General features: G+C 43.1%; 1 protein-coding gene across 5 annotated transcripts in view; it reads right to left on the bottom strand.

The window, feature by feature from the left end:
* Window positions 1-22,700, bottom strand: part of pkma (pyruvate kinase M1/2a) — a 44,511-nt gene extending 21,811 nt beyond the window's left edge. For 2 of the 5 annotated variants that reach the window (XM_060923319.1, XM_060923318.1), the window contains exon 1: window positions 22,594-22,700. The gene's annotated coding sequence lies outside the window, so the exon portion shown is untranslated. Of the gene's footprint in view, window positions 1-21,442; window positions 21,492-22,593 lie in introns of those variants that run through there. The other 3 variants (XM_060923322.1, XM_060923321.1, XM_060923320.1) reach the window with 2 other exon arrangements.
* Between the last annotated feature and the right edge of the window lie 797 nt (window positions 22,701-23,497).

The raw sequence follows: 23,497 nt of genomic DNA, 5'->3' as shown, positions 1-23,497 counted from the left end.
AACTGAGAAAATGTATCATTTAAAGAGAAAAATTAGGTGATTTTAAATTTCATGACATCTCAAAAGTTGGGACAAGGCCATGTTTACCACTGTGAGACATCCCCTTTTCTCTTTACAACAGTCTGTAAACGTCTGGGGACTGAGGAGACAAGCTGCTCAAGTTTAGGGATAGGAATGTTAACCCATTCTTGTCTAATGTAGGATTCTAGTTGCTCAACTGTCTTGGGTCTTTTTTGTCATAGCTTCCATTTTATGATGCGCCAAATGTTTTCTATGGGTGAAAGATCTGGACTGCAGCCTGGCCAGTTCAGTACCCGGACCCTTCTTCTATGCAGCCATGATGCTGTAATTGATGCAGTATGTGGTTTGGCATTGTCATGTTGGAAAATGCAAAGTCTTCCCTGAAAGAGACGTCGTCTGGATGGGAGCACATGTTGCTCTAGAACCTGGATATACCTTTCAGCATTGATGGTGTCTTTCCAGATATGCAAGCTGCCCATGCCACACGCACTAATGCAACCCCATACCCCTTCTCCTCTTTAGTCCGAATGACACGGTGCCCCTGATTTCCATAAAGAACTTCAAATTTTGATTTGTCTGACTACAGAACAGTTTTCCACTTTGCCACAGTCCATTTTAAATGAGCCTTGGCCCAGAGAAGACGTCTGCGCTTCTGGATCATGTTTAGATACGGCTTCTTCTTTGAACTATAGAGTTTTAGCTGGCAACAGCGGATGGCACGGTGAATTGTGTTCACAGATAATGTTCTCTGGAAATATTCCTGAGCCCATTTTGTGATTTCCAATACAGAAGCATGCCTGTATGTGATGCAGTGCCGTCTAAGGGCCCGAAGATCACGGGCACCCAGTATGGTTTACCGGCCTTGACCCTTACGCACAGATTCTTCCAGATTCTCTGAGTCTTTTGATATTATGCACTGTAGATATGTTCAAGCTCTTTGCAATTTTACACTGTCGAGCTCCTTTCTGATATTGCTCCACTATTTGTCAGCGCAGAATTAGGGGGATTGGTGATCCTCTTCCCATCTTTACTTCTGAGAGCCGCTGCCACTCCAAGATGCTCTTTTTATACCCAGTCATGTTAATGACCTATTGCCAATTGACCTAATGAGTTGCAATTTGGTCCTCCAGCTGTTCCTTTTTTGTACCTTTAACTTTTCCAGCCTCTTATTGCCCCTGTCCCAACTTTGAGATGTGTTGCTGTCATGAAATTTCAAATGAGCCAATATTTGGCATGAAATTTCAAAATGTCTCACTTTCGACATCTGATATGTTGTCTATGTTCTATTGTGAATACAATATCAGTTTGAGATTTGTAAATTATTGCATTCCATTTTTATTTACAATTTGTACTTTGTCCCAACTTTTTTGGAATCGGGGTTGTACTATCATGACTATAGCACCCAAAATATGTCCAACATGCTTTCTGTATTTAACCATTTATGAGAGAGAAAGCATTAGGAGCTTCCGTTTTTGTATTCCCCTCTACAGGTTTCTACACGTCCATCACTCTTATCCAGTCCATAAGATGGAAAAAGAGTAGCGCACACCATTGCATCCAAGAGCTTTACACCATCCTGAAATATACGGACCAATGTATCAAATCAAAAGTTCAATTTTCAGAAGTAAACATCTTTATGGCAGTATAACGGCTTTAAGCACATGGGCATGGGATTACACAAGAAAGCACACTCAATACAAATATCCAGGGTATGGGCATGAATGTCCTGTGTTTCAGAGATCAAAAAGTCAATCCAAACTTTCTGGAAAATTCCATAGCCACCTACAGTGTGCGTGCACACATGAATGCATTTTAAGGAGTCCAGTGTTACACAAGGAAGGAACACAGCGAGACTCAGTCCAAGTAGTGAAGAGCGTGCTTTCAGCTGGTCACATAATACAATGCTCGATAAATGTTGGCCAAGATCATGAATATTCAAACAGAAGTAAAACCAGAACAAGAAATTAGCTCTAGCATACACCTACATTGCTGTACCTCCAGGGCGTACAGGGACACACTGCACATGAACACCGGATTTGTTTCTGCAAGTCATGACCTGACCTAGAAACGATGCCTACGCACAACAGAGAGAACACCTCATCTCTTAGAAGATCTCTTAGGAGACGTGATAGAACTAATACAACAGGCCGCTTATATTAAAAGCTCATGGAATATCACAATAAGAGTTCATTGAGAGCACAACAACCCCTGCTGGCAAATTGTCAAAAGGACAAGTTTGGTAATCAAGGGCTATAACTCTGGTAAAACGCGACCGAATTTGCAATATGTGCATTACCAACATAATCCTGTCAAGTTTTATGAAATTCCTCTTTCCGGGGGGGGGGGGGGGGGGGGGGGGGGCACGGACCCTTGTGAAACTGTCAAATTATAAATCGCTAATCAAAGGCTGTAACTCTGGTAAAAACAACCGCATTTAATGAAATTACTGTCAGTACATTTACATGCACATCCAAATCGAGCTGCCGTCGGTAATCGAGCAAAGGGTCCCAGCAGGGGTGCCAGAGAAATCCAATCCTACATGAACACAAGGAAATCGAGCTACTGTGAGAGGTACATTGTGCACCCGAGCCACAGGTGGCGCTACACGTCCCATCGTGTTGGTACACTTCCGGCTGTCATCATGAAGAGCTATTCAAGAGTGTAAACAAAAGTTATCAGTTCCGTGTTCTCCATTGCGTGTTTTTCTCCCGTCCATGAATTTTAATATATTCAACTCCTTAAAGTGCCATTCCACCATTGGATGCATTTTTTTGGCATAAAATACAATATATTTTATGACATGACTAGACAGAAATCTTTTAGCTTCAAAATGATGTATCAAACATAATTTGACGACAAGTATATTAATTTTGCGACCAAAGTCACCTACCCTTTTAATTTCCGCGTGGTAGTGAAACGTGATGTCATCGGCAGGTTCCCCTTCTTGTGTACGACGTGGCACAGATCATCAGCAATGGCGGATAGAGCGCAATTGTCAGCTTCGGTAAAGAAACGAAGGAAAATAGCAAGTGATGCCCAAAGGAGACGGTCGATGGTGAATATCGGCACAGCAATCGACAAGTGGAAATCGCGTTCTACCCGCCATTGCTGATAATCTGTGCCACGTCACATACACAAGAAGGGGAACCTGCCGATGACATCACATTTCACTACCGTGCGGAAATTAAAAGGGTAGGTGACTTTGGTTGCAAAATTAATATTACTTGTTAAAAAATTATGTTTGATATATCATTTTGAAGCTAAAAGATTTGTCTAGTCATGTTGTCATAAAATATATTTGTATTTTATGCCAAAGAATACATCCAATGGTGGAATGGCACTTTAAGCTGAATGAGCATGAACTCTGTCTCCTCATTCCTCCAGAAGTGCACGTTTCTGCTCGCCATTTTCTCTTCTTCGTTTGTTCCTCCTGACCTCTTCTGCTGCTTGCTACTACTGTTGTCATGCCGACCGAGGCTGTCGTGTTTCCCGCTTGTGGTCTCGTCACTCCCGGAAGGGGCAGTGCTGAAGTAAGTAGCTCGACTACGTAGCTCGATAGGGTTTACATGCACCAAGTAGCTCGGCGCGCAAAAAAAAAAAAAACCCGCATAATCTAGGTCGTGTAGCTCGATTACGAGAAATCAAGTTCGGTTCAATTTCAGCCTAGCTAAGGTGTTTCCATGGCATTTAGAACTTCGATTTCAGTCGAGCTACGGCAGAAATTCGATTTTCTCTATGTGCATGTAAACACACTGAGTGTGTACTACCGACATAATGCCTTGTCAAGTTTGGTGAAATTCCTCCAAAAATTGTGAGGGGAGCTGATTTCAGAAGGCGAGTACCCTTTCCTGGGATGGATGGGCAGACAGACAAACATCGCCACAACATAATCCCCCTTTGGGCTTTTCGGCCTGCGGGGGGATAATCATCAAAACTGGATGTTTGATTTGTAAGTGACGGCAGTGAACAATCAAAAAACATTTTCCAATATTATCGTTCTACAAATTAGCTGCCCAACATTTATGTGGTCAACATTTTATTAAAAACCCAGCATATTTATTTCACTTTCTTTCTCTTTGTCACCATCAAGTGTTAGATATGTAGTTAGAAGGGGTTACATTTGTACACCTATTTAATTTGTTTTGGGTCAAAATCTGTCCCATTTCTCCCTTTCCAACTAAATTTTGAAAGGGCCTTTTTGGCCAAGATTTTTACAGGAACATTCCTAATACATACATAAACTTAACTGATGAACATCCACTTGTTCAGCCTTACCCAAGTCAAACATACAGCAATAGATTTTTTCCACATAACGAAATAGGAAAAATATTCTCCATTTACTGTGACACAAGGCAAGGGAGCCCACGCCGGCTATGAGCATGCGGGATTTGGGAAGGAGCAGAGCTTCGGGTTGTGGCGATATTTATTGATGGATCGATTTGTTGTACTGAAGGTTGAATTGAGAAAGTATAAGTGATCTAGAAATACAAGTCCTCTACTGCCAAGGAGATTCTGCCTCACAGATCTGGGATCGACAGCAGTTCAGAGCTGTTTCTCAGGTTACTCGAGGACAAATCCCGAGTATAGACACATTCGAGTGTACGGTATGGCAACATATCAGAATGCAGAGTGTTATAGGGTAGCTGCAACAAGTGATTGAAAATTACTGAACAGGATCACCTTTATATAAAAAAAAAAAAAACACAACTCCAAGCACGTCTGTGCAAAGAAATTAAGGATTTTCATCAAAATGAGCCAAAAAAAGCTGCAGGCATGCCATACATAAAAAAAACCCCTCTGAAATAAGTCAAACATCGATTAAATCCTGGCATTTTAACCATGTCTGTAGAGATGACCATTCCGAGCATAGCTGCTGCACAATTTCTAGACATTTCCATAAAATTAGTACAAGAATTCCACTGTGTTTTTACTGAACACATCTACGTCAGCTGTGGCTCCTCTTACACTAATAAGCTCAAGTTGCTTACAGTGGACTGTTGATAAAGTCTTCAAACCCATCATGTTCCAAGTACACACAAGTGTGATGGGTTTAAAGAGAGTCCCCTGTTGTGAGTCAGCTCACCCACAGATCTAACTACTGAACCTCGTTACAAGAAAGGCGTCATTTGCCATTCTATTAGCAGATTTGTCCGACTACCAGAACATTCTGACTCGTTACAAAGTCAGTGGTCAGCCACACAATTGATTCCACTGCAACTCAGACTACGGTGGGGAGACGGGGCTGAGCCAGTAAGCTGCTGTACGTGAGGAATCTCATGTCGCATCGCAACACACGCACGCACTATTTTACTAACCACAGACAGGGACAAAAATCAAGGCCCCCCTGCTGTGAGCAGAATTATCAGAATATTGAGATGTTCAGATATTCAACCAAGATGGGATAAACTGTTTGAGGGCTATTTGAATTAAATTTCTATCCGATCAAACAAGGTGGATAATGGGTTTAATAATTCATTAAAGAGTAATTAAAAGCTTTCAATCCAATTATTTGAATAATGAGAATATTTGCATACACACCAAGTCAACTGACTTGAAACAATTAAATAGGAGTGCTCATTTGAATTACTACAGATGAGGTACCTGACTGATCAGCTTGACGTACAAGATTATTGGCCAATAATGGTGCTTAATAACCTTATCAGTATCAGCCAAAATAAGGACGATAAGGCGCCTGGACAATCAGCTTGAAGGATTCATTACACATGTGGCTTTGATAAGCAGGAAGTAGAAACGTGGCGTGTACGCCAACATGTTGAACCTCAAGTGAAGTTAAACAGTTTTATTTCTGAAAGAAGAGAATGGAAGTTATATTAGATAGGCCTTTTGGGTTTACAGACCAAATACATTACCTGCATGTCTTTACTAAGAAATGAGGGTCAAAAGTTCTAAAATCAGTAAGCTAGCTAGCATCCGATTTATAAGTCACGTGCATGATAAAAACATGCTCACAAATATTTTCACGTGCAGATATTAACTGCCACTTGCACAAATTCAAAGTGCATGTGAAGTGTTATTTGAAGTAGCATGCCAAGCTAGCTCATCTTAAAGTTAACACCGTCATATTTCAGTGTTCTCTACAGGCGCTTTTAAAGTGGCGCACCGCCACGTTATAATGCTAGCCCACCACCCTTCCCTTGGCCGCCCAAAAAGTAATATACAAATCGTATTCGCTTTATTATAATTTTGTAACTAACATGCAGAAGACCATTAAACGAATGCATACAGGGCTACCTGAAGTGGCCACGCGATTGCAATAGAAAACCATCTGGCTGGCTGCATACAGATTGTGACAGAGCTCTGCAGATTGAGATCTACCCGTGTTACACTACACCGCACCACATTACACTATAATGACATAGTAATGTTGGAAGCTACAAGATGCAGCTAAATAACTTTTCAGGTGCACACGCAGGTTGCTTGTAGCATTATTGTGCAACGGTTACGCTCATCTTTTCTGACCATACACTGTTACGGTAATCATAGAACAGCACACACAAATTAAGTTCAGGTCTTGTCTTTTACGCATCTGTGTGTAGGCAAGAGCTGCATTTTCCTGTTGCTTCACTGTAGTTGTTTACTGCAGGACTTCCGGGTTCCTGGGTCAAAAGGACATGAACTACAGAGGCTGGGGTGGCTTTTTAGTGCCTTGGAGTAGTTTCACCTAATTATTTAACGAAAAAAAAAATGCATGGAAGTTGATTTTTCCATATATAAATAAATTCAGGGATGTGAAACAGGTGCATCAGTCTCAACTGAATCTCACACTGACAGTGAAGGTCGTATCTTCCGTAAGAACATGTTAATTTTTTGCAAAATGATTTTAACAATGATTTAGCATTTCCTATCCATTTATTGGCCAATTTCACGGTCAAAAACAAGCCCAAAGTCAGTCAGCTTCAGGGGGACTTTGCCCCCCTGGCCCCCAAACCCCTGCCACCACCTTTTATTTTTGGAAAGTGGAGAACCCTGATATTTATTACTAGCTAGGCCAATGTAAGCAATGGCGTTTGCACACAACCCAGGTGTGAGGGTATGGAGGCAGATGGAATTTTAGTTGAGCTCCAAGCTTGCGTTTATTATTCAGTCTGTGCTTTGCAGCGCAATTTCAAAAACTCAACAAAACCAAAGTCATGAGAAACTGGTCCATCCAGGACTCGCAGCTTTTACTCTGTCAAGTTTACACTCAGTGGTGTGCACACATGTACGTTTATATTTGCCTGTCTCGTACCTCCAGTTCTCTCTAATGGAGTTTGATCAGCAAGTAATACATTGAGTATTTTTGCATTTCATTGAACAATGTGTTCTTTCTGTATTTTGTTTAAAGTATTGCCATTTAAAAAAAAAAATAGATAAAACTAAATTCTGTTGTGTACATCCCCCCCACGTACAAACATTTAACTTTCAGGCTGGCTTGATTTTTCTCCCATTTCAGTTTAATACATTTCCATCCGAATAAAATGAGCGATTGGGATCAGCCAATAATATTGATCAGAAATTACTGACATTATTGGTGCCAAAAATCCCTCAGTCAGACCTTACTATAGGCTTCCTGTCAGCCAAGACCAATTTGCTTATTCTCCACCAATCCCTTTCATCAATGTGTTTCAGCCTGAACACCCTGAGCTCAGTTTTTTTTTTTGCACCATTCAGTGTAGACTGTTGTGTGAGAAAATCCCAGGACATCAGCAGGTTCTGAAATATTCAAAGCAGCCGATCTGGTACCAACAACCATGCCACAGATCACATTTTGCTCCCCGTTCTGATGTTTGATGTGAAACTTGTGCTGCTGCCACATGACTAAAGACCTGATAAATGAGCAACTGTATAGATGTTACTATTAAAGTGGGTTGAGAGTGTATATAACATGACATACAATTAAAGGAAGCATTACTGGACAACAAGGTAGTGTATGGGTTATAAAAAGCATATATTGTAAAAGTCTCATCTGGACACACAGCCTGCTTGCCCAACAAGTAAGGCACATCAATATTCAGCTCCAACAATGCTTCTCGTTGTTATAGTAACAGAACATGAACACTGCAACTTGCATGCGTATGCATTCCTTTTGGCTCACACACACCATGCATGTAAACAGACCAGAGTTTAGGTGTGTCCAAATTCATTTTGTAGTTGGAATAACACACCGCATGTCGGGGCCGTGGATGAGTTACTCTCCCTTGATCAATGAAGTCGGCGGGGAATTTGTGGTTATTATTGGTACAAACAGCGCGATTCACAACTTAAATGAGTGCGGTTCAGTTTGACATTATCAGTCCGTTAGATAAACATTTAATTTTATTAAAATCGAAAATTAATATTTAGAGCCTGTGGGCTACAAAAATAGTCATTAAAGTAGCCGGCTGGACTTAATTGTGTAGTCGGCTGTATGGCCGGCAGCCGGCGCTTGTGGAAAGCCCTGAACTTTATTCAAGTCCTGATTAGATTCGATTACTGGTGTCAGAGGTCAGGTGGGCTTGAAGCAGCTCTTTGACAGCAAATTTGCCATAAATAAAGCACTTTGCTTCTTCCAACATTGTACAACAACGGCACTCTTGGCTACTGAATAACAAACAAGCTTGTACCCGAGTGTACCTTCAGTGTTAAATCCCACTGTCTGTTCAAAGCATTCAGCAGATTTTAATTTCTAACAGAACCTTAACGAACATGTACACTAGGACATAGGATGTTGTCTTAGTGAGAATTCAGATGTTCACATGAGTTTAGATGATTAAGCAGAAACTAATTGCAGTTATCAGCCTGCATTGAAAGCCATTTGATCCAGAGCAATAATCTCCACCTATTAAAACAAAGTTCCTGGCACATTGCCAATAATGCCCATGAAAATTTTCCAGAGAGAGTACAGAAGAAACATTTTTCATTTAACACAATACCGAAACAGTTTTTATTTGCCCTGGGAGTTTCATATCTGACTGTTCACACCAGCATAATTGCTCACTTCTGTAATTTCTTTTGCTGGATCCCATAAGATGGCTCTCTTGACGCATGCATGGTAAGAAAACAAATCAACATCTGGGTGCTTGTTTGATTTGCTAGACAAAAATGGTGGCCACCCTGAAACCACTGAAGTGACTGACTCCTGGAAATCAAGGCTGGGGTGGGGGGGACGAACACCCACACATGAACAGCATAAGATTATGACCACTGAATTACTCTGTGAATAAGACTTAAATGAATCATGCACAAACACCTGACATACTGTCTCTCAACTTTACTGCATGTCTATTAACCCACTTCTACACCTCCTCACACTTCCGATAACCGTCCACACTCAAACCCTTATCAGCCTTGGCTACCATCCAGACCTATATAAAAAGGTTTGAACATGACCTTGAATTATCAAGTCAATATAAAAATACCCATACCTGTAAAACTTCCAGCTTTTCACAGAGCTAGAAAGACCTCTAGTCAGCAGAATCTTCCTGAATTGTTCCAACTTTTGTGTTGGCTTTTCCCTACCCAGAGCATTGTAGCAGCCCAGGAGTTTGAACCAAATGAACCTGGGTTCTGCATGCACTGCACAGGCTTGAACATAAAATCCACTTCTCTTAACAGATGAACTACACAAGCCAATCAGGCCTTTACTAAAGCTTTGGACAAGCATGAGTCAGTGGAGAGATTAACTCCACTGGTGTTCAAGACGGACCACCACACAATCCGATCTTATGTACACCGGCACTAAAATGGCAAAGGGCCTCCAAGAGTACGATAACTAAACCGGAGAGGAATCAATCAGAACGAGAATCAGAATAGAGTTTATTGCAGAGGCTGTTCTCACATTCAAGGAATCTGCTTTGGTGCTTGAACAGTTAAGATTGACTAATTCTTCTTATAAATAGAATAAAAAAAAAAAAAAGAATCTAAAATATATAAATTTGAAAAGTAGACATATTTAAGGGGCATGAACATGGGTCGTTTTGAAGTCCAAGCTGTACAGCATGCCCCAGAACATGCAAAAATGGGTCACATGCTGATGAAGCGTCAAGATTGGAACGTGTGAGAAGAGAATGTGCAATGGAGCACTTGCATATGACGTCACAGCCAATCCAGATTGTGACAGACGCCATCTTGTCGGTCAAACGCCATATTCCGCCTTCTACTTCTGGTTCTACTTCTGCTTTTACTTCTACCTTTTCTTCTGGAAAACCCTACTATATACAATTCTACTACAACGGCTGCGGCTACAAGCTCTCCCTACCTGTGTACATTTATGTTTTGTGTGTGTATTTTTGCGCGTTGTTCGTCTGTACCGGACTTCAATATCCACTACAACCGTATGGACTTACTGGACATTGGTTTCCAGCAGAAAATGACGGTTTGTAGCGATTTCCATTGCATGCACAACATTCCGGACGAGGAAAAAAAAAAAAAAAAAAAACATTCCGGACGAGATAGCGAGACCAGCGGGGTCTCCGTGGATTGTTATCGGAAGCAAAGCGAAGGAGGTGGCGCCGGGAGCGGAAGCAAAAGCGAGGCTGCAGAGCCGGCCTGTTGACTAAGCTCAGAAAACAGCCACTCAAACCTCCACTGCCAAGCCTCTACCTCTCCCACGCCAGATCCATGTAAACAAGACGGACAATTTGGAATAACAGCTGGAATTACCTTATTCTATTTCTATAATCGGCTGGTCAGTGCTATACTCAATACTTAAGTGACTTACCCATCCAATGAGGATTCTTGTTTACAAGATGCCACATCTGAGTCGCTGACAAATCCTGAATTTCTGTAGAGATAACCGTCCAGAGATTTATAAGCACGCAGTGCTTCACCACTGAACAGCGAGGGAAAGTTAATGAGGTAATTATACACGTCCAGGTATTCCGCTGGCAGTTCAAAATCTGGTCGTGAAAACTCCGTCCGGTAAGCCCTAAGGGTCACAAATCTGTAGATCATTTATTTTAGACATATATCTAGTTATCTGTTCATTAGAAAAATGAGCCGTGTAGTCCGTCGCTTGAAATTGATCCATTCTGCACACGAGTGCGGCAGTATTCAGCGGTGTTTTTGACCGACAAGATGGCGGTTGTGTACTTTCCGGTCACGTGACTGCAAGATCTCTATAGACCCCTTCGCAGTAAACGTCATTCATACGCAAGAGGAAATTGCGCGCGCAGCCTGGACTCAAAGACTCAGCGATGCCTAGTTGTGTTATCGGGTGTCAGAATCGTAGCAGTGATGGGGTTAAAATGTACAGAATTCCAGCAGGATCTCACCCATTCCAAAAAACTCGCCGACGTCTATGGCTACAAGCCACCAAACGTGTAGACTGGGATGAAAGCACCATCAAAAATGCCCGGGTTTGCAGCGCCCACTTCATCACAGGTAAGATCAGGCTATTTATTAAATCTTTCTTTTTTATTCTTTCTAGTCTTCGTTTATTGATGTAGCAAAATACTTTGGTAACATTTGTCTGATTAGCTGGGTCATAGTTACACAATGTAATGAATATTGTTAGCATGTTAACTTAGCTTTGCATGCAATTTTGTTTGTAGGAGAGGTCTCGCTTGACTCAAGCAGTCCAGATTTTGTGCCATCATTATTTGTGTATGCCGAAAATCACAATTTTAAAGCAAGGATGGAAAGGTAAAATTGTGTGCCCTCACTAAATGCCAACTTACGTTGACTGCTCTAACCTAGCTCCTGCCCCGTTCAGTTTCATTTCTGGTCTCTGCCTCTCGCTTTTTACACAGCTCTGATTTCTCTTAGCTGCACTCTTTACACTATCATTCCTTTCATGCCATTACCTCCTGCAAATTGCTGTTTAGTGTTGGTATTTGTTGTTGTAGCTAAAGCCACATTGCCATCACATCACTGGCATAATTTGATTAAAACAAAATGAATATGAATGTCCCATTGTTAATCAAGTTGTACATGCCCGCACATAATCATATGCGTCTAAAGACTTGTAGGCACAAAGTTTTTCGTGGGTGTACACTGAAGTCTTGTCAATAAGGTACGAGTATATATCTGGCCATTGTATACCAGGGAACTTATTAACATCGTCCGTCCACTCTTTAAATACGGATCCGGTAGGCAACGTCCACTTGTTAGAGTTAACTTATTTATGTAGCATTCTCGATCTTGTAACGACAATTGTTTTGCATAATCTGACAGCTCATAATGCCAGTCTATGGGCAGCGCCATTGAGTCCAGGCTGCACGCGCATCCTGACATCAGTCGGTTTGTTTACAAACATGCAAAGGGGTCTATGGGATAAACAGCTAAGCTGTACAAGTGTGTGCTGGAATGTGCAATAAGAGTTCACAGAATGAAGATGCAGGATACGACCATGAAATGTGGAAAATTGCAGTTCAGAGACAAAGTGCATTAATGTCACAGATTGAAAAGCAGTGCTTCCCCTACCATGATACCCAACAGGGACCCTGGACCCCTGACAACCCCACACATAGTTCTATTAAAAATTGTTCTCATTGTTCTAAAATAAACAAAAGCTTTAAGTGACTCCCTCTGTTTGTTCAGGTCCAAATGCTCCAACAGGAGCCATGCAGGGAGGGGTCCTGCAAGTGACCATCCTCATCCACCCCCACACCCCCCAACCAGTATGGACCCTTTTCACGTGACGTCACGACAAACGTGGCCGCCATTTTGGACATGTACTACCAGTAGTTTACCACAGCAAACATTGAGGAACGGCAGCAAAGAAAGTTTTTACTTTCAGCAAGACTTCCATCATGCCACTATATTGTTGTGCACCTGGATGTAGTAACCATCAACAAACAAGGCAAGGTTTATCATTTTATCGGATCCCGATGGAGAAGATGGATAGCGGCCATTAACAGGAAAGATTGGCAGCCCTCGGCATACCAACACTTGTGTAGTGACCACTTTGTTGGAGGTAAGGCGAATAAAATTAGCCAGAAAAGGCATTACATTGCTGTTAACATTCTGTGGCGGCGAGTGTGTAACCAAATAGGTTAAAATAACCCATTGTAACCTCTTTGTTCTTCTGTAGTAGCTATTGTTGACTAGCTAATGTCAACAACATAGTAGCTAGTATGTTACTGTAGCAATGTTCAGTCATTTGGATGACTTAAAACCTTTCAGTCTCAAGTTTTTCCTTTACTGTATTTACTAGTTTACTGTAATTATGATCCGGCAGCTATTTACACCGGATCCAATGTAAATAGCTGCCGGAGCCAACATCCGAGGTTCCGGAGCGCGCGCCGGCTTGCTCCCCCTCAAATTAAGCAGCGCGCACCGGAACCTCAGCCAGAGCACTCCTGGAGCAAGCCACAGCGCGCTCCGGAACCTTGGACGTTGGCGTGTTTGTATGGCGATGGGTTTTTAAACGACATGGGTATACAGATCACGTAGGCCGAAGTCAGGTAAAGACGAGGGCTTCGTGTACTTCCGTACGTCAGTGAACAATCCTGGTGGAAGCAGGTAAACGTTGTTCTCCAAGCCTGCTAACCTCAATTTTTGCAAATACCTCTCCCTCTGCTCGCCCTGTAAATGCCCTATGTCGCTGGATAGTGAAGGTGTTTTCTGCATCTCGCTCCTTTTTCTTTTGTTTTTCGTTTGTCGCCTTCCTCGCATTCAAACTGATTCGAGCCGAAGTCCACTACATGTCCAAAATAGCGGTCGCGTTTACGAAGGTCACGTGACTGAAAAGGGTCTATACTTGGGGGAAACACTAGAAAGTCTGAGGTTGGAGTCAGTGGGGGTGGGTGTCCTCTGACCTTGACAAGGCAGCTTCAGAGTGTGTGTGTGGGGGGAAGAGGTGCCTTTGTGGCATGAGGTTTTGGTTTTAATGGACCACAACCTCCTATCAGAGGGGATTGATTCAAGAAGTGTGTCTGGGGTGAGAGTTGTCAGCCACAACCCTTTCTGCTCTCCTGGACTCATACAGGTCCTGAAGAGATGGAAGGTTGCAGACAGTCGTCCCCTCAGCAGAGCAACTGATGCGCTGCAGTCTGCCCCTGTCCCTTGCAGCAGCAGCAGGTGGTGATGGAGGTGGTGAGGATGGACTCGATGATGGTGGTGTAAAAGCGCACCATCATTGTCTTTGGCAGATCAAACTTCAACTGCTGCAGGAAGTGTATCCTCTGCTGTACTTTCTTGGTGAGAGAGAGCAGGTATACATCTCCCACTTGAGGTCCTGGGTGATTATAGTGCCCAGGAAGCAGAAATCTGCCACAGAGATTACTGGAGTCAAACAGGGTGATGGGGGAAGGAAGGTGTGGCAGAGCTTCTTTGAAGTCTACAATCATCTCCACTGTCTTTAGAGCATTAAGCTCAAAGTTGTTCTGCCTGCACCAGGACACCAGATGGTCAATCTTGCACCTGTAAGCAAACTCATCCTCAGAGAGGAGTCCAGTGAACATGGTATTATCTGAACTTTAGACAGACTGATAACTGGAGGTGCAGCTGTTGGCGTACAGGGAGAAAGGACACACCCTTTCCAATAATCCCAAGGGTGACACCAGAAAAGTTGGTAACAAGTCTGTTGGAGTTGTTCTCCTAATGTTCAAGGATCACAGCAGTGAACCAAGTTGGCCAAAAGACTAAACACGCACCAACACACTGAGGCAGCCATCCATGGTGCCATCTTCAAAGACAGAAAAGAGACTACAGACAGATCAATGCAGGAGTACTTCCTGTGCATAAGAAGTCACTCAAGACTACACCCTATCTGAACTGATAAATGGGTAAAAATTCCACTTGTACACTGTGGGAAAAGAGGCCGTACACTTTAATTACGACAAGACATACTCTAGGAAGTGCACGCTCTTTACTCTCCTGCCAAAAACAACCTGAGAACAATAAAATTTAGAGAATGTTTAAAGGAGTCACGCAGTGGCGATAAAAGTCGCATTATTCTGGACCAGAATGCTTTCGAGATTCGAAATAAATTGACCGTGGATTTTTCAAAAGCTTCCCGCGGTTGTAATCGGTCCTCATTTGATCATGCCCATCACTTGAAATTTCCCGCGTTCGCAGCGCCCCCTCTCGGTCAATGGAACAGCTGCGTGACATCATACCAGTAACCACTCGGTGCAGTTGCAATGACGGACACACCAGAAAATAGGAGCGATGCTGAGGAAATTAGCTTTGATTTTACCGATACAGAAGAAGAAAATGGCCCACAAGTAGAGATTGACAGCTGAATGTCCTGATGGTATCCAGCCTTACAGATTTGAACCTGAGCGCTCATCTTCAGAAGAAAATGAGGACAGTTCTGAAGACGACAGAAACGAAGACGAGAATGAAAACCGGCGACTTGAAGACTTGTTTTGGTTGGTTTCTCTGACTAAATCACTACTTGTGTATTTTTAAAGACCATTTTCACTTGAATTAGAATGCTGTGTGATTAATCTATGATTATGTGTAATACTGATAGCTGTAGGGGGTGAAAGTATAGCTAGAAAGATTGAATTCTAGCAACTTGACAGCTTGCGATCTCGCGAAATGCAGTGGGCCTTCTGATACAGTAGACCCCTTGATATTCCAGTTTTCATCATTTTCCTTTTATTGCGGTTGATTGTAACTTGATATTCAGTATGTTATAGGCTGGGAGTATTGAGCTTTGTATTGTATTGTTTAGTAAACGTACAATCGTCAGTAATAAGTGATGATTATTAGTTAAAGGCAGCTCTGTGGCATAAATCTTTCAATTAATCTTCTGTCATCCATTTGCTAAAATTATGTGCCACGTGTTATCAAGACAACACTTCATGTGACAAAGAAAGATATGACAAATACATAAATGTATGAAAATCATTTTGTACAATTAATGATTGATACATAGAAACACTTAAAACGTGTGTGGCAGCGGGGGCGTGGTCAAGCGCCGGTCTGTGACAGGAGGGCGGAGCCAGGGAAGGTGAGTGGCAGAATCATTACACCTGACGGTAATTAACCTGTGTTTTGTGTGTTTTCCCAGTCACCACGCCCTATTTAAGGAGGCAGAGGGAGAGCAGAGAAGAGCTCATCCCAGGACAAGAACACACTGTGTGTGTTTCGCTATCAGATTAAAACTGGCGGTTATACTGAAAAGTCTGGCAATAAAAAGCCTATTTGCATCTGAAGCGTTGTCCTGCCGTCCTCTGTGCTCCAGCCACACTTCAGAGAGCTCTACAGTGGTGCCAAAACCCGGGACAAGGTGGAGCACCAACCTCGCAGCCCCATGGAATCCTCCCCGTTCGCGGACCTGGTCCACGCCCTCGCCACGGCTCAGCAAAGCCAGCACCAGGCGCTCGTCACGCTCCGAAAGGAGCAAGAGCGGCGCTTCGAAGCCCTGGTGCTGGCCCAGCAGGAAGATCGCGAGGCATTCCGGCATCTCCTCGCGTCGGCGGGGTCCACCAGCGCCCCGGCCGTGGGCCCGTCTCCCCTCACCGTGACCAAGATGGGCCCGCAGGACGACCCCGAGGCGTTTCTCACATTGTTCGAGCAGGTCGCCGAAGCCTCGGGGTGGCCGATGGAGCAGCGCGCGGCGCGCCTCCTCCCACTCCTGACGGGAGGGGCGCAGCTGGCCGCGCTACAACTCCCCGCCGGCTGGCCTACGCGGACCTTCGCCGGGCCGTCCTCCAGCGTGCGGGGCGCACGCCAGAACAACAGCGCCAGCGCTTCCGTGCGCTGGAGGACGGCCCGGCGAAGGTCCGCGTAGGCCAGCCGGCGGGGAGTTATAGTGCGGCCAGCTGCGCCCCTCCCGTCAGGAGGGGGAGGAGGCGCGCCGCTCCATCGGCCACCCCGAGGCTTCGGCGACCTGCTCGAACAATGTGAGAAACGCCTCGGGGTCGTCCTGCGGGCCCATCTTGGTCACGGTGAGGGGAGACGGGCCCACGGCCGGGGCGCTGGTGGACCCCGCCGACGCGAGGAGATGCCGGAACGCCTCGCGATCTTCCTGCTGGGCCAGCACCAGGGCTTCGAAGCGCCACTCTTGCTCCTTTCGGAGCGTGACGAGCGCCTGGTGCTGGCTTTGCTGAGCCGTGGCGAGGGCGTGGACCAGGTCCGCGAACGGGGAGGATTCCATGGGGCTGCGAGGTTGGTGCTCCACCTTGTCCCGGGTTTTGGCACCACTGTAGAGCTCTCTGAAGTGTGGCTGGAGCACAGAGGATGGCAGGACAACGCTTCAGATGCAAATAGGCTTTTTATTGCCAGACTTTTCAGTATAACCGCCAGTTTTAATCTGATAGCGAAACACACACACACACACACACACACACACAGTGTGTTCTTGTCCCGGGATGAGCTCTTCTCTGCTCTCCCACTGCCTCTTTAAATAGGGCGCGGTGACTGGGAAAACACACAAAACACAGGTTAATTACCATCAGGTGTAATGATTCTGCCACTCACCTTCCCTGGCTCCGCCCTCCTGTCACAGACCGGCGCTTGACCACGCCCCCGCTGCCACAATGCATTTTAAAAAAAATAATTTTTTTCTATCAATACCTAGCCATGACCTTGAAATCAGATCCATTGATAACGGTCACAAATAATGTTCAGTGTTCGTTGTTACAGCCAAACACAATACACCGATTAGGCATTTTGTATCACAGAATATTAATACATCATTTCATAGTGTTTTGAGCATTCAAAACTATCCACAAACTGAATAACTCCACAAAATCCGCAATGTAAACAACTCTGGTAAACGCACGCTATAGAGAAAACATGGGGACAGGCCAGCATCACCCAAGGGAGGTTACTGGTATGACGTCACACATAAGTTGACCTAGTTAACGGCTGGCTGCCTAAATTTGGCTGTGCGTGTCAACTTTAAATGCTTGTAGCGGGCGCATCGTGACACAGATCGCGGGAAACCGAGGGGCTTGAATAACCCACCAAACCCGACATTTTGACACATGATACAGCCTGATTGCTGAAATTACCGCATGACGCCTTTAAAGAGACTCCGTGCCTTCAGGGATTTTAGGTCAAATACAGAATCCATAGAACATGTATAGCTACAACAACCACTAAAAATAAACTGCAAAGTACTGAGTTTGTATTAAAATGGTGTGGATGTAAAAGTGTACACACATACGGGTCTGTCTCAGAAAATGGGTACTGTGGGGGTACCCCACTAAATATACTATACGGTTTTGAATGGTGATGGTTTTAATTTGAAATAAAATGAAAGAAATACAGATAAAACTAAATCTTTGATGTGAACACTACTCAGAATTTGACAAATTCCACAAATTTGTGGAAAAACGGCAGCTTGATCAGGGACATGATAAATGGTTGACATCGCATTCCCTTAAAAAGGTTGTAGTCCACTGAAAAGTCTACAGTTATCACTAATTGCATTTTAAGTTCTAACTTTATACACCTAAGGATTGGTGCGCTCACAGAATAATCATAACCGTAATAAAACATCATGCAAAATATCTGCTCGCCATTGTAACTCCATTTTCCGCATACCCAAAACCAATACGATCGTGTGTTTTGATCTATTCTAAACGGAAAGCCTCAGGGTCAAGGTCACTACCTCACCAAAAGTAGTAACTTAATCACTATGCCGTATAAAAATTTAGTTATAAATCTGTGATCTTTTTTTTTTTTAAACGAAAGCCGAAAGTTACAGAATGTTTCTTACAGAACGTTACAATGGTAGCTGGTCTTGTATGAATTTCTGAACTATAAAATGAGTCGTGGTCTATTTTTTACCGTAGCGTGTTGTGTGCGCGCAGGGAAGGACACACATTAACAATTTGCATGTGTAGAATGGAATTTTCCACTCCAACAGTTAGAAGTTGATCATGTTTCCATTTGCGGTCTTTGTTACGCGGGTGACCTGTTCGGACGTTATCACTGAAAAGGTGAGTTAACAGTTTTGTTTTGGTCTTGCAGTATAAGGTAATAGAATGTTTTTGCCCCATCTTTCATATAGTCTGCATATTTTTGGCCAATATTTTGCAACCATGGTCAATTTAGATCGAACTTTTGATAGAATCTACGGCCAATCATTTTGTCCCACCCCCACCTTGCGCTCCATCCGGTGCGGTAGTGTTGTCCCATTGCTTGCGTGCCACAGCAGAGACCCGCACGACCTTCAGCCGATACAGTTGCTGTTCTTTTACCACCACCGTTATTCTCATCTTTCCGGTGTGTTCTTGATTTTTCCATTGTGTCCCATTTCGCCATATCAAATACCCAAAATGCATCATATTACTCATTTTTAAGTGAATAATCAATTCAGCCATCATAACTTGGCATTTTTAACCCAAGCAATCAAAAAGAGGAAATTTATTCAAATATTTTCACTCATCTGTGAAGGAGGGGCTTTAACTCCTGATGTGGTTATTTTATACGTAAATCAATTTTACAAAAGCATTTGAATTGTAATCAATTTTCCACACTGGAGGCCAGATAAAGCAAGATGCTCTCTTTATTCTTATTAAAAACATGACAAAAGAAACACTGAGTGTTAGGTAAATGCAAAAAAAAAAAAAAAAAAAGTAAAATTAAATTTGACCATAATGGCCCAAATGAGAGACCAGACGGCCCCATTTTTTTTTTTTAATTCTGAATGGAGTATGAGCACATAACTGCGCAACAAAACATCCAGGTTTGTAGAATACACAAAACACTAAACTCACTCCTCCTGTGGTCACTGTGGGTTGGAATTTTTTTTTCCCCGACCCTGAGCCTATAATTATTCAGGACTTGCGAAGGCGTTTTTTTTTTTTTAAACCTGTCATAATCATGACTAACACTCTGCTCCTTGGCTTTGCTTCAGAAGATGTGATTTGAGTCAGTGCAGAGGTTCTCGGCACATTTCTACTAAGAAACGACTCATTCTTCCCGTCCTTGCTATAAAGGGCCCCCCCAAACAGCGAACATGAAAGCTGAGGAATTTTCCTTGCAAATGGTTTTTGAAAGCGCTAACTCCAACACACCAAACGAAGTCTGGCTGCCTGAATGTCTGCATTTGTATAGCTGCATAGTTGTGTATGTACAGCACAAAACATCTGCTTCCTCCCTTCTCATTGTAAAGAGCCAAAAACGCCTGGTTACCCAACTCGCGCTTCCTGCCAACAGAAGCAAAAGAAGGAACCGCACACAAACAGAAAAACAGTATACAATGTGTAACATGCCGCGATTCAATCCTTTTGGGAGAAGGAAGATGAGTAACATGCGAGGAATAAAAGATCAGAAACCGTTACCAAAGACTGACGAATCAAACGCATCAGTGCCAATGTCCTGCTCAGCCTTGTGTTCCGGTTGCCTGGAAATCTACAGTGCATAACTTGCTAGTTAGACTATTTAACCAACTCGACATTTTTCAAAAGTCTACCATCTAGCTACGAAGTACTGCTTCTAAACCTATTTGTCCAGCGAGCAACACCACGACTATGCCTGGAAATACAAACTGCTTTTCACAGGTCTACAGGTTAGTGACCCATCCATCATGAAGCTTTACATGAATGCAAACAACAAACCCACACCTTATCATTCAACCTTAGAAATACTGGTCTCAAGCACAGAATTGGCATCTGATCAGTCAACATCTGCATAGCTGATGCATATTATTGCACATGCTCTATAGTGACTGATATGAAACAGTCCTTGCACATACACAGGGCAAAACTTGCCAGCTACCATTCTGCTGATGTCTGGCCTTCGAGTACTAACGTTACCACAATGGCAAAAACTCAACAGAAAGAAGAATTTAAAAAAAAAAAAAAAAAAAAAGATTGTAGGTCCAAGTGCACCAATGAAAAGCACAGGATGAAGTGGGAAGGATTTAAGTCACGTCCACAGTAATCAACACCATGCAAGACGGAAGAGAAATAAATGGATAGATCAGGTTTTTGTATCCTTTCATAGCCCATGCAAATGTGTGGAAAAGGAATGAAGCACGACGCAAGCTGTTGTGACCCACATTTTGGTCCATACACTTTACCCATGACAGTTACACGAGCTACATGAATCCAGAACTGCCTAGGGAGCAGCTGGGGGTTAGTGCCCTTGAGCAAGGTACCTTCAGCCATTCCTGCTGGTTCAGGGAATCAAACTGGTGACCTTCTGGTCCCAGAGCTGCTTCTTTAACCATTAGGCAATGGTTTCTCCACAAGTTAAACGCTCATGTTTGTAAACCCCCTTCGTCCCAAATGGCAAATTATTAGGGAAGGAATAGATGCATTTTGCTGCCCTGGGCTCCCAAGTGGTGCAACAGAAACACCAGGAGATCATGAGTGCCAATCCCGACGATCATTAATGGCCAAGAGCCAAGGGAGGAAAACTGGTCTCCAAGTAGCAGGAACAGCTTTACTCTCCTCTCTTTCATTCATTCAGTCAGAGAGAAACTAAAATCATGCAGAAAAGGAAACTTCCAAGCAACAGTTTGTATGAAAAAGATGTAGTTGCTGGCTTCACGTGTCTCAGAGGAAGCACGTGTTTCAGACGCACTTACCTTCCCTAACTGAGTCAAGGATGAGCTGGCTGGCTGGAGGGAGGGGGAACTGAAATTACCAAATTGCAAGAAAATGGAAAATATATTTAAAATAAATATAAAACGCATCATAAGGATGTCAAGACACACTGGATCAGCATCGGATATGGTCTGATGCTCAAAGCTGTGGTTTTTATTTTTCTCACCATGCCAAATAACTGATTTATTAAATAAACATTTGAACAGATTTTTGATGGACAGGACTTTGTTTTTACCATAGTTCAAAACAAGTCATCTAATATTTAGGATCACTAGGTATTTTAGAACAGGGAAATCTTTCTTAGAATGAATAAATGTTTAGCTCCTTAAAACAGTCCCTGTGATACATTTAAGTGATTATATTTTAATCCCAGGGATGTTTAATTACATGCGGCTGCACACTGAGCTTTTCACAGCATTGCAGTGGATGTGTTCGAAGTCACGTTCACTCTGCGTCACATTTCCCCCTCCAAGTAGGGAGCAGGCTTAGTGGACTCGAGCCAAAAGAAAGGAATGCAAAATATACCCAGCACCTACCTAGAGATTTGTAAAATGGCGTGAACAGGCTGATAATGAATAAAAAAAAGAAAAAGCTGCACAGTACGCCGGGGTACTTACTTCATCAGCCTTTAGAAAGCACACAATGATACTGCACGCGCATGCGCAGTCTGGCTAATCAGTTTATGCTAGCACATAGCCAGGAAACGGTAACGTAATTCCATTTTTTTTTTAGCCTTAATTTTAAAACAAACAGCAAGTTTGGTAAACATTTCGGCTTGGTAATTAAGCTTTAAAACTTTGAAAAATCATACAACTAGCTTCTCAAGCCTGAATAAATGTAACATCATGGGCCGAATCGCAAATACCAGCGTATTTCCTATACAAGTGCACTACATCATATGGAGCTATACATCTTAACTAGTGCACTACTTATTTCATACCTCGCCATTTGGGATTCAGCCAATGTAGCTAGCCAGTCAGAGGAATACATACATGTTACACCCGTTTCTGCCAAAATGCTTGCTAGTTAATTCATTAGTGAAAGATATTTAACGTCAGTAGATAGATACAGCTAATCTTATTAGCCTAAAATGTTAAAATAACGGTTAAATCTCTGTATTACTAAGCCTTACCTTCTGAATACAACCGTTTACCTCAGTGGATGCGCTTCAAAACGCCGCACGCGCGTCCTCAAGGTGATTTTGAGAGCAATTAACCGGCACTACTTTCAACCAGAAATGTATTCCTCCGCCAAAATGGGCGGATAGACTCCTGCATCTAACTAGGAACGTCTACAATTTCAAGCCTACTAAAATAATTGCGATTCAGTGATGTTTCAACGACACGTGTTAAACGTTCCAGACAAAACGTGAACGAATATTTCTCCTAAAAACAAACAAACAAACAAACAAATAAATAATGTTGGCGGAAGGATATGTGGTACAAAAATGAAGGAAGCCAGGTTCTTCAGGACAGCCAATCAGAAGACGAGAATGAGGCACGTTGACGTGCACGAGCAGAGCATGCGTTCCACAAGAGGATGCTCTGAAACCAGTCAGCAAGCACGTGCGCAGATGTTTAATGGTTTCCATTGCGCTTTCTTTTCTTTCTTCTTCTTCTTTTTTTTTGCATTACATGCAACATTAAAATACCCCGGTAATGAGGGAGCACTTAAGGCGATAACCTGTCACTCCTAACATGCATCAGTTCTCTTTAAGATGCATGACAGGGCAGTATCCAAAATTAATGCAAATTATTGAACTGTTTAAATTATTAAATACTCAGCGTTATGTTCAGGATATCTTGTTCTCCTGGACCAGGGTTGAGAACCTGTGGTCTGATTCTATACTGATAATCAGTTTCCTTTTCTTGTGCAAGCTTCCTGGATTTATTTATGTTGAAAAAGCCCCCTCTTGTGTTCGGCTGCTGTATTGCAATTGTGTCATTGGACTCATCTCATCTCATCTCATCTCATTATCTCTAGCCGCTTTATCCTGTCCTACAGGGTCGCAGGCAAGCTGGAGCCTATCCCAGCTG

Source organism: Neoarius graeffei, chromosome 6 (genome assembly GCF_027579695.1).
Source record: "Neoarius graeffei isolate fNeoGra1 chromosome 6, fNeoGra1.pri, whole genome shotgun sequence".
NCBI lineage: Eukaryota > Metazoa > Chordata > Actinopteri > Siluriformes > Ariidae > Neoarius > Neoarius graeffei.
The sequence above is the reverse complement of the archived record's forward strand: the minus strand, read 5'-3'. Positions and strand labels throughout refer to the sequence as shown.